This window comes from Manacus candei, unplaced genomic scaffold (assembly GCF_025592945.1).
Source record: "Manacus candei isolate 608988 ecotype Guabito, Panama unplaced genomic scaffold, ASM2559294v1 h1tg000044l, whole genome shotgun sequence".
Lineage (NCBI taxonomy): Eukaryota > Metazoa > Chordata > Aves > Passeriformes > Pipridae > Manacus > Manacus candei.
In genome coordinates this window covers 2,874,362-2,885,609 of record NW_026138092.1, presented here as the reverse complement: position 1 = coordinate 2,885,609, position 11,248 = coordinate 2,874,362, and positions in this window count along the sequence as shown.

Sequence of the window (11,248 nt, the reverse complement as noted above, 5' to 3'; positions counted from 1 at the left end):
CTCAGGGCTCAGGTGGACAAACTGCAGCTTTCTGAGCAAACCACTGGAGGATTTCACTTCTTTCCCATGCAAGTTTCTCTCCAGAGTCCATTCAAAGACTTCACTATTTGGAAACTCTTATTTCAGTGAGGATGAGACGTACACAGTCGAGATCCCACAATGACTCTCAAGTTTGTAGTGGTTCACATGGTTTCTATCTCCTGGCACTGTATGGATGGTTTAGTCCTAAATGGAGCTTGTAATGCAACAAGCCAATGACAAAACATTTGCCTTTAGCTTTCAGCACAGAGCTCTCATCTTTCAAAATGGACAAGTCAGAAATGCTGATCTCGATGGCCGAGCACTTCCGAAAGCTTTCTGCAGTTAGCAATGCTTCTCCTGGATTTCATCATTCTGCAGTAGTGACCCAGCAATAAAGAGAACTTTAATTATTTCCACTGTAATCTGAAATGTGGTAAAAATCAGCCTACAGGATGGCTTAGTTTGTGACAGGCGGAGAATTTTACACTGTAAATACTGTGCGGTGCTTCCCGAGGATTTACAACTACATCGTGTGTGTATCCATGTGCTGTGTGCATCCATGTGCTGGGCGTATCCACGTCTCGTTCTCTTGCTGCTGTTCATTTCTGAACAGATCCTGAGCTGAACTGGAGAAGCTCAACTTCCATCTCGTTGATCTCAGCTTTTAACTTTTTTTGCTTTAGCAGCTAAAACAGCAGCATGTACAGACTAGTGGTTAGAAACATTTCAGAAATAAGACGTAGTTCTATAATCTGTTTCCAAAAGAGTATTTTTGAAGGGTATATTACTGCTTTTCTTTCCTGTCCTTGTCTTTAGTCGAAAGGATAGTGTATTACTGGATATTTAGTACTTTACTTTTTGTGGTATAATTTTGCTTAGAAAGATCTCCAAGCAGTATAAATTCTATGGGAATATGCAAATCTCATGCAATATGACAGCCTGTGCTAGAGTGGAAGAACACAGACAGTGCATTTCGATTTCATAACAAGGTGGTTTGTTGTTGGTTTTTTTTATGAAGCCATTGGGCAGAACAAACAGGGTGTGACTTTTTTTTTTCCTCACTGCAAATATACCTCTCTGATCTTCCTTATTCTCTTATCTTTGGATGAGCTAGGTTATATTAGGAGCCCTCAGAATACTTTGTATTTCTTGAACCTGCAATATTGTCACATCTCGTACCTGAGAAATCATCTTTCTTTTCTTATAACAGGCTTTCTAACATAGCCAAAACATTTATCCTCCTGGCCTATTAAACTGCTTTTTCAGATCTCTTTGTCCAATAACCAAAAGAACTTGGTCTGTCACGTTTCCCAGTAACTCTCCTACAGACTGAAAAACATCCTGCCTCAGAACACTCCACTCATAAGCCAGTGTGCAGACATTACCACCTGCTTCCCTATTTCATCACCCATTGACAATTACATGACTCATGCATGCAAATTAGGAATAAACAATTCTCATGAAATTTGAATTTACTCCAACATTCTAAACATTTTCTGATGTTTGCAGATGTACTTCAAGTTTGTGAGTCTTTGGGAGGCATGATTTGTTTTTTCTTTCAAACATCAACATCCCCATGCTAGCTTTCAAAATACCAGTCCAGTTCTAGAGCTTAGAATATTTCCAAAATCTAAGCAAATGATGTCCTTGTCTTATAAATAATACGGCCTAGTTGCTGTTTTATTAGAAATGCAACCATGCAGTTATCTTTTGCTGTCTGCAAAAAAATCCAGATAATCGTTAAAAACGTGACTAATTACTTATATTTATTTCCCCCAGGTAGTCAAAATTCAAGGTTTATAAGTTATTTCAGTTAGAAATTTGGTGCTGTAGTCTGGTGTCAGGAAATGTATAAATTCTTATGGGCCAGACCCAAGAATGTTTTTCACACACAGCACCATTTCAGCTGATGTTTCCCACTCATCTTACTGAGTAGCCAATGTCAGGAATGCTGTGGATATTCTGCTCAGCCCATTTAAAGCATTTTTTCACCGTGCACTGTGCTTTTCACAGGTACACCTTTGGATGCATTTTTAGCAATGTTGACAGATGTATCTTACATTGTAGGGTTTCCCTCTTCCGACTTAAAAACACCTACACGGGTGTACACAAAGCAGTTTGGGTCCAAAACATCTCATCCCCTTATCACAGAATAACAGAATCATGGAATCAGCTGGGTTGGAAAAAACCTCTGAGATCATCAAGTCCAACCCTTGATCCAACCCCGCCGTGGTTCCCAGCCCATGGCACTGATGCCACATCCAGTCTGTCCTTAAACACCTCCAGGGACAGTGAGTCCACCCCCTCCCTGGGCAGCCCATTCCAATGGTTGAGCACTCTCTCTCTGTAAAACATTTCTTCCTGATATCCAACCTAACCCCCCCCGGCACAGCTTAAGACCCTCAGTATCACAGGGGGATCCTTGGCTTAGTCACAGGGCCACTTGATCAACACTGTCCTGCTTCCAGATCTGATCTACTCTGTCTATCTGGTGCTGCCACCAGCCTTGGATTGCACTAATGCAGGGAACTCCTGGATTGCACTAATGCAGGGAACTGTCCTGTATTTCACTGCACAGAGTTAACATGTCCCAACACAGTGAGCAGAATTCCTCTTTTTTTTTTTTTTTTTTTTTTTTTTTTTTTTTTTTTTTTTGTTGAAAAGAGAATTTTTCTTTGAGAGGAACCTCTTAAGAAGACAGGGCAAATCCTTGCTTAGCAAACACTCATACTCTGTTAGCATTTAATTTAGAAGTTTTCTGTAGAAAGAAGACACTTGTAGACAGTCTACCACATAATGAGACCATATTTGAAGCAGGCAGATGGAGCTAAATGAACCAGGGAAACCTACAACACTTTTAAAAAGATCTGGTGTAGCATAAGAATTAAAAAAAAAAGAAAAAAAAAGGAAAAAAAGAAAACAGAAGATTGATAGGATAATCCTGAGTATCTGCCCCTAAAGTATTGACTACCTGAATGGCAATTTTTAGAATTCAGGAATCAATTATATCAACACATTCAGGAAGATTAAAAATTAACCAGTCTGCCTTTATCCTTTGGTATGGTGCTTATATTTTTAAAATTGACTTTCTGTAATATATAAAAGGTAATCATGCTGCAAAAAGCTCACCTATTGTAAGAACTTTCAGAAGGTATAAGAGCAAGGCTTTCTCTCAGAAGGATAATGAGAACAGGAGCACCCTGATGAATTTGTACAGCTTGTAGAGAAAAAGCACAAACTCCTCTCAGCAATTTCTGAGGAAAAAGGAAGTTAACAAGAAAGAGAAATTTGATATAAACATGCTGTCTGACTCATATAAATGCTGAATACCAGCAATTAAAACATTTAAAAGATGGCACTGCATATTAATGCTTCTTCAAAGACAGTCTCTATTCTTCTCTAGTCTTGTGTAATATGCATCATCTCTGGGGAGCTGAAAAGTTTGATGGGAGGTCTTCAAAATCCTGCTCCTCCTGAATGAATGAATCATTCCTCCCAGAGAGTTAACTATTGCCATCTCTTTGCCATAAACCAAATGATAACCTAAACCTGATTCTAGCAGCAGTGTGGTTTTCTGTTGCATCATTCCAAAGCAGAGAACCTGAGGATGTGTTTATTTATTACTTGGTGAGCAAATATATTCTCAACAGGTGACAACTGAGGATAACATCCTGCTTTAATGGCAGCTTTTCATGGTGTGTTTTTTTGCCACTTTCCCTCATACTCACCTTCTTATTTTCTGTCTAATAATTTAGGCACTGACAAAACAACCACTGGCACATTGAGAGATATAATTTGCACACTGAGGCAATAGACTGCTAGTGTAAGTGTGGTCTGGAACTCCTACAGCAGTGTCCTAGCCAAAAATGAGGGAAACAAGGAGGAAGTGGGGAAGGAGACATCATTTATGGTATCATGACATTTTGTCTGGCAGGCATGCTTAAGGAGTGATGGTGTAAGTGTCACTAACTTCAGGGTATACTCTAAGGTAAATAGTGTTTCTCTGTCAGGGAAATTAGTATTCAGCCTTTTCACACTTTATCACCCACAAGTCATCTGTAAATATATATATTTATATATTTTAAGAATAAATAAACTGCCTGTATTTCAGAAGTAAATGAGTTCTGACTCTGGGCAAGTAACACAGGGTTATGTTTAGCTCAGAACTGTCTCTGTCACGTGCTTTTCCATACTCCCTACTCCTAAGCTTCTAAACCCTTCTGCTCTCCAAGTGATCTGGGGACTCAGTTTTAGGAACTGATACTTTGTGAGGAAAGTATGCAGGGAACATGTAAACTAGTGAATTAGTTCCATAGAGTAACCAAAGTATGGAACAAAAGTACCACAGTGCAAGATGGACATTTGATGCACATTATGAATAGCTTGATTTTAATTTTGTTGCTCTAAAACAGACACCTTTTTTAAGTCAGTCAGTCGATCTTCTACATCCCCCTTTCATTTTCAAAATGAATTCCCATACCAGGAAACTCATAACCAAAGCTCAAAGCCCCTTTTCCATACCCATGTTCACAGGGGTGGGCCTAAATGACCTATTGAATAATTTAGAGCAAACTGGAACAATTTTATGGCCTCTTATAGCAGTTTTTCAGCTGCTTTGAGCAGTCATAGCTGCATAAAGCAGGCAAAGTGAGTCCCAGAACCCGAACCAAATATATACAGATTGCTAGTTGTGATGTTTAAGCCAAGATTAAATCTATTTTTGTATTCATTTCTGTGATGTCAGCAAGCTTAGGGGCAAAGCATTTCTTAAGAATTTTGCTGGTGCATAAGTTTTTGATTACTTTGGTTCCTGGCCTTACAAAGGCATTCACAAGGCACTATATTTTGTGTCTTTTAAGACGCTATTCCTCAATTAGTTGATCTTATTTTCTTTGCCTTTTAAGGACAAGCCTTTGTTTCTTTCTAGCCCTCTGCACCAAATGATAAGATGTGGGCCCTGAGGCCCTTTCTTTGGCTACACTCACTGCTATTCCAATTTAGATCCATATTTAAATTCCATGACTTAACATGGAACATTTAACTCCCACAATGTTTAACATAGAGTAATCAGTTAACATTGGCATGGGCAAAGTTGGTATAGTCATCCTCTGAATTTCTGTCAGATTGCTAAATACATGGACAAATAACAATTCTGTATCTTTTATCAACACTTTCATGGACTTTCTACCCTTAATTGTTGACTCTCGCTGTCTAAAGGAAACTAGTTTTAAAAATTACATCCTTTTTTTAATCAAATACGTACAAGACAATTGAGGCTTTGATCCACAGTCTTCCTGGTTTCCTCTGTACCAAACTTCACTTCTTTCCATTCACTTATCCCCTCACGGGGATGTATACAACTGAAAATTAAGCAAGCCAAATAAATTATATCTGAATCCCAATGTGGGAATTTTGTAAGTTGCCTAATGCGTCTAGCACCTAATCTGTCTTGATAGGAGACAACTAATATTTAACATTTCCATTCATGAAGAGTAGCTACTTAGACAGCTTAGAGGGTACCTTAAATTTTTGCATGCTATTTATTTTTCACTTCTGTGTGTTCTTAAACATCTTCCTCTGTCTGTTTGTTGGCTGATAAATCTAACTGTTATAGTCTTGGTGTAGACATCATTTATACCTTGAAAAGCATATCTGAAAATACATTACCTTTAAATAGTGGGATCCATCACATCTGAGCTCCCATGTCTGATAGCCAAAAAGCTCCACTTCATTTCAGAAGAAAAATTACTTCTGTCAAGGTAAACAGAATGCATTATCCCCCTTTAATAACCATTTTTAAGCATGCTTCTGTATTACTTTTTTCACAGCTGTATTGCAATAAGCCTTAGAGTAATTGCCAGTTCTTCTGTCTAATAGGTTCATTATTCTTTTGCCATAATTGCAGCCATTAAATGTCCAATTGTTAAATTTCCACTCCTACATTTACTTAGTGTTACATTTTATAATGGGGTATGTCATTACAGCACCCCAGTGGCTACAGCTGTTGTTCAAAGTGTTTCTAAAAGTCAATGAGATCTGTTTGAGAGATGTCTGCATTTTTGATTTTTCACAGATTCTTTCCACTGCACTCTGTCATCTTTTTTTAGCTTTTACAAAGATAGCTGCATTTAGCTACCCTTTACTGAAAGTTTAAGAACCTGACCTATTCCAGAAGACATAAAGCTGTGACTTTAATATTTCTAAAGCACCATTTTTTCACTTTTATGAAATGATTCATATATAACAAGGTGATGGAGCAAAGATTTAACTAAGGGAAATTAACACTTATGGCTTAATAGCTTTTCACAAGCACTGATTTATCTTTTGTCATGTTAAATTTGTTGGGCTTTTTCTTTGTTGTAAAAGAAGACTAGCTCCTAGCGTTACCTACAACTGTGGTAATAAAACAACCTCTTCAATGCCCCTTGCTTCATTACTTGGCATTTTTAAATGTGTTAATAAGTATGCCAGGGTTTAATTCTTGTTTGTGTGAGAGGGGACTTCTTGATTTGAAATGTTACACTTCAGCCTGATAACTATGCTCTATTAAAAAAATAAGTAAAAATCATTAGGAATCTCTTTCATAAGATACTCATCATCTATATAGTTTGTGTGTGATATGTGGTTTCATATTGTGTTTTTTTTATAATGGCACTGAAAAATAGCTTTGAGACACTTATACTAACACTTGCATTAGTTGCTGCTGCTGACAAAGATGGAGAAGCTGTTCTGGAAAGTGCTGGTAACAATTGTCAACCCCAGTCAACTTCTTGGGAAAGCTGATGCATCTTCCCCTATAACCCTATTTGTGAGGTTATCCAGCCTCTTTTTAGGATATAACTTCATATCCCTTTAAAACTCTCAGAGGCGGTATGTCATTTTTATTGCTTAGATTTCACCCTCCTCCATAAGGGGTTGATTAAAACTGCATTTGAAATGTATATCACATAAGGGGTTTTTTTTATAGACCACATTTTCATTCTTAACCTCGTTACCAAGCTATAATTTTTTTCAGTGATTAACCTAAAATTGCAGGATTTCGTATCAGTAGATGCAGTGTCTCATATCTTCTCCCTCATACATTATAACAAAAATAATATCATATGGAAGATGATTGCTTTACAGGAAAAAAAGAGATTTTTATTTAAGTACTTTTAAAGAGAAACATTTTCTCATCCAAAATCCTTCTCATATTGTAGGACATATATACTGAAGACAAAAACGGAAAGAAAAGAAGTCATCAAAAAAAAATTAGCTTTTTTTTTTTTCTGTATGGAGGAAGGCAAAGGAAAACCTCCCTGATCTCTACTTCTAAATTGCACTTCAAATCTACATCATTATCAAAGTAGAAAATTGTTACCACATCATGTCTGTGTACATGACATTTATCTGCTTGTTATAATCATGTTTTCAGTGCTGAGGTACTGGGTAATTAATTCTTCCAGTGTCTGGCACAAGATTACAGCTATACCAGATATGCCAAGGTGTTGAAGATGCCATTCAAATGTTCTGTTCTCTTGTGGAGTTCTTTTTGAGCAAAGTAGATGTGGCAAATTTCTACTGTAATTGTCAGCTTTACAGCTACAGAACAGGCTTTGCTTTCCAGGATCCCTTGATTATAAAGCTCAAGGAGATGCAAAAGCTCTGAGAAAAAAATCCACCAGCTAGTAAATTGAAAGAAAAGAAAATACAATGGGATTAGTGCTTACATAAGCAAATAGATAGTAGACAATATTTCTTTAATTAATTTGACCCTGTTTTCAGCTCTTTTGGGGGCATTGGGTGGAAGAAAACTTAAATACACTCTTTATATTTAAAATCCAAGAGTTTCTCAGTCAGCAGATTATCGGAGTATGAATTTCAGATATTTCAACCAGACGTACAATTCACAAATAAATCATAAGTCATTCTGCAAGCCATAAAACTTAGTTAATAGTTTGTAATTCACATAAGCTAGAAATAATTCTCATTTACGTTTTTTCATTGCATTAGTTACAAGTATCATCATCTTCTCTCTTTTACCCACAAACCATCATGGTACAACAGCACTATGATGCAGAAATCATCAGTGCTATCAAGAAGAGGCTGAACATGGTGAAACATGCTGTGCAGCCTATAAATCCATCCACCTACAACAACTATAAGAAGTGGTTGGTAGGCCTGTGAGGTTGGGGGAATAGTTTGTAGCATAATCAGAAAAGTACAGCAAGGCTTTTGCACTGGTTTTTTTATATGTGAATTGAGAGGTCCCAGTTGTTCAAGGCTTGAGTATACAGTTCATAGGTTAAATTTCACTGAAAGACTGGGACCATTCATAAGGTAAATGTGAAGGCAAAGTGCCACCTGAGTGAGGACCAGAGTGCTGTGTCACTGGGGTTTGAGTCCTGGGTGGGGATTTGGAATGCATTGTGATCTTACAAATGTGCTGGAAGTAATGTCAAGGGTAGGCTCTGTTCTAGTCGAGCTCTGCGAAAGTATGAAGGCTTCTGTCTGTGGAAAAGGCTGCTCCTCAGCTTTGTGGAAGAGGTAGATGATGTGTTTTTTCGTACCAGGCACTGCTGAAGTCAGTACTGAAAGGCAGCAGTGAGCCTGCTTTTATGGGGCAAATGAGGATCCACACAGCAGTGGTCTGGGAATACACTTCTATGACACTGATGGTTACCCAGCACCATTTTTAAGGCTTAAAGAGCCAAAGAACCTTGAAAAGGTTCCCCATGCTGCTGGGGAGTGGGAGAGGAGTGTGTATGTACATAGTCATTGTGTTGGTTGAATGGCAAAGGTGTCTAACAAGTCGTGCTTGTTCACACAACCAAAGGATGTATCTGTGGATTAAATAGGACCTTTTTGCTTTCTGTTCTGCATGAACACCATCAACTACATTCCAGCTGTGAAATCATTAGTAATGGAGACAGAAGAGATGGAAGAAATGTAGTTTAACCTTCAGTTCCCAAATTATGGCCCTTATTCACATTGTATCAATTGCAAACGAGGCCAATCCCTGCCTCTTCTGGACTATCAGTTGGGAAAAAAAGTCCCCCGTGGCTTGGGAGTTGAATGACTTTGATATGGTATCACTGGTGTAGACTGTAACCCACAGTGGATCTGCTCTTTTTTGTATTGAAGTCATCCCAAAGTCATTATTACAGTGACTTTTTCTGGCTGACTATGCTTTCACTCCTGCTATTGTATTCTTTTCATTTCTCCCAACAGTACACCAACATATCAGCTTGAGCTTGAAATAATAATAACATTTTAGATAGTTTATGACACAGCCTTAACCTTCTTTAATAGCAGTTTTATGTATTCAGTATTCTGCTGCTCTTGTTGGCTTGCAGTCTTTCAGAAGTACTGGTCACTAAATAAAATAAAGTTCATATTTATTGCTATGTGTCATCTGAAAGCAATCACTCAAAGCAGGAATTATAATATCTTCTACAGATGAAAATGTTTTTGTGATGGAAGTTGGCAAGGCCAATCTGTTATCATGAGGCATGGAGAAGAAAGGCCACTGTTCTTGACTGTTTAGTGAATGCACTTATTTTCTTTCTGCAATTTTCATTATGGCAAATTGTTTGACCTAGCAGAGAGACACCTTCTCAAGGCTGGGATCAGATTGTTTTGCTGGTATAATTCCATCACCGGCAACAATGGATATAAATGGAAAAATGAGGCAGAAAGGTACAACAGTAGAGAGTGATATGTTTTCAGATCAGTAATCAGTGTCTATTTAAAATAAAATAGAAATATATGAAATGAGATGCTTTGACTCCATTTTATTAAGATGAAGTGAAGTTTTATTACTAGTGTTATGATCAAATGAAGGAAAATAGGAGTAGTGAGAGCTATGCACAGAAGAATAAAGGCAAGCAGCTAAAAATCTGTTATATTAACCTAACAGTTTCTGACATTCTGTAAAGTCATTGAGATGTGATTTTTCATCCAAAGCTAAAAAGTTTCTGTGATAGTATTAGTTAAATAAAAAAGGAAAATGCAAGTCCTGTATGTTGTGTATATCTCCATTGGAGGAGACACATATGTCTGATTTTCTTTAGGACAGTGTGAAAGAATAAAAATGCAAATTTTCTCATCTAAATTCTGCAGAATAAATAGCAAAATAATAGCTAAAATAGCAAAAATTATTTGCAGAATGGTGAGTTCTACAAACAAAAGCACTGCTTTTTCCATTACCTTGCCAAGTCAATATAGTGGCATTTAACTGTACATATTCTTACTTTCTTTTTAAAATCGATTTTTCTTTTTTTTTTGCTAGATTTTCAATGTAATGAAAATATCAAGCCTAGGGTCATTCTTTCTTCAATTTTTATAAGTTAGAAAACATTATTTTACAGTATAAACCAGTATATGAAGGAGCATCAGCCCCTTAATTTATAGTTATGCAGCCCAGTACTCACATGTAGTTACAGTGGGCCAAATTTAGCAATGCTGAAGGAGAAAAACATACACAGGTTGATCTTATGAACCTTTAAAGACGTGAGATGCTTGCTCATGTCTGTAGTTCCCCAGAAGTTAAATTGAATTATGCAAATAAGACCACACGTGTACATGCTGTCAGGTTCCAGTTAATAAAAAGCCTCACCTCTCTGTTACTTTCATGAAATGCAAAAAAAAGATGCTTATGTAGACAGTTCTTAAAAAAATATGAATAAAATTTTCTACCAGATGAGAAAAATAACACTATTTGGCTTACTGTGAATCAAACTGCAAATACAGTGTTTAACTTTCTGAATTTTTGAACTGTTTAAATTACATTATATCTCCATATGGATGTTGACATGCATTGAAAGCACAGTTATTAGCCATTGGAATATATATTGTCCTGGGTTTTGGTGAGGCCTGATTCTAGTTTACAAGAAGTCTTGGACACTTGTTGAGTGTCTGAGAGGAACTGGAAAGGAGTGTTTAAATGGGTCTCCTTGCTGAGATTTGCCCCCATTTACAGCCTCACAACATGGTCCAAAGCAGGTGCAGTTACCTTAGCACAAATTATGATCAGACCCAATGCTCCCACATACCTTTATCTCAGATCCTGGCATTGCAGGTGTAAGTGTGCATGTGTCATCAGAGAGTAAACAATATAAACTCGTATTTGACATGTCAGTGGTCTCTGGAAGGAATCAGTACACTTGTACACACATAGACACACACCTACAGGACTGCCTGCAAACACAACTGCCTTTCAGAATTTAGTCCTGCAGTCAGAGCTGGC